Here is a 1,048-nt window from a genome sequence, read left to right as displayed (position 1 = left end):
AGTCTTACATGAAAACCTAACTAACACAATTTTGTTGGGGTGAAGTCCCCCAACTTGGTGGTGAATTTCCAAGAGGGACTAAATAGAAGGTGGAATGTCACAGGAACAATTCTTTGGCTCTTTGGGTGGGTGGGTGTCCTGGGGTTTGGGTGGGTGGGTGTCTTGGGGTTTGTATCACAGCTATTTTTTTTTTTTAAACAGCTACCAAATCCATGAGCAATCCAACCACTACTGAACAGTTCTTTTTTTTTTGCAAGTTATTTGGAGTCTTAATCATCATCTTCTTCATCTTTTCTCTTTTCACCTTTCCTGCTTTCTTTCTCCTCCTCTCCATCTTCATCCTCATCCTCATCTTCTTCATCTTCATCAAATTCTACATCATAGCCAAATTCTTCTTCCTCCTCACTTGGTTTGTCTTCATCTTCCTCCTCTTCTAAATAAAAACCTTCATCCTCATCCTCATCTTCTTCTTCATCCTCACTGTCCACCTCAACATCTGAGTCAGGGGCTTCCTGGTCCTCTGGGTCCTTGCCATCCAGGGAGGTCAGCTGAGGAAGGAGTTTGAATACACTCTCTCAGTAATCATTCAAGTTGGTAACCTCACAGTTAAACAGATCCAGGCTTTTCAGGCATTCTAATTTTTAAAAAGGTTCCAAGGTGCTGATATCTTTCAGTGTATTTCCACTTAAGTTTAGATGTGTGAGGTTTGGAAGTTCTTCTGCTAACACATCCAGACCTCCAAAGATTCTATTGTCACTGAGGTCTAGCTTTTTCAATTTTGGCAGTTTGGGAAGATTAGAAACTGAAATCAATCCTCACCATTTCAGTTCATTAATCCCTTGCTATTGATCATTAAGCATTCCATTTAATTTCTGATTATTCCAATTTTCCTCGATTAACGGATATTTGCAGCTGTTTCTTCCCATTTTGAGTTATGCCCCATCAACAAAAGAAGGTCCAAAAAACATGGTTCCATTCATGTCATTAAGGTCAACTCTACTTTGAGGAGATAGCTGTTCCCCAGTCATATTTTGAGTGTTTCCCAAAA

General features: G+C 40.0%; 1 pseudogene; it reads right to left on the bottom strand.

Annotated features, from left to right (window-relative positions):
• Positions 1-347: 347 nt before the first annotated feature.
• The window catches only part of LOC102828976, an 88,090-nt pseudogene continuing 87,389 nt past the window's right edge, over positions 348-1,048 (bottom strand).

Source organism: Chrysochloris asiatica, unplaced genomic scaffold, assembly GCF_000296735.1.
Source record: "Chrysochloris asiatica unplaced genomic scaffold, ChrAsi1.0 scaffold00012, whole genome shotgun sequence".
Taxonomy (NCBI): Eukaryota; Metazoa; Chordata; class Mammalia; order Afrosoricida; family Chrysochloridae; genus Chrysochloris; species Chrysochloris asiatica.
The sequence above is the reverse complement of the archived record's forward strand: the minus strand, read 5'-3'. Positions and strand labels throughout refer to the sequence as shown.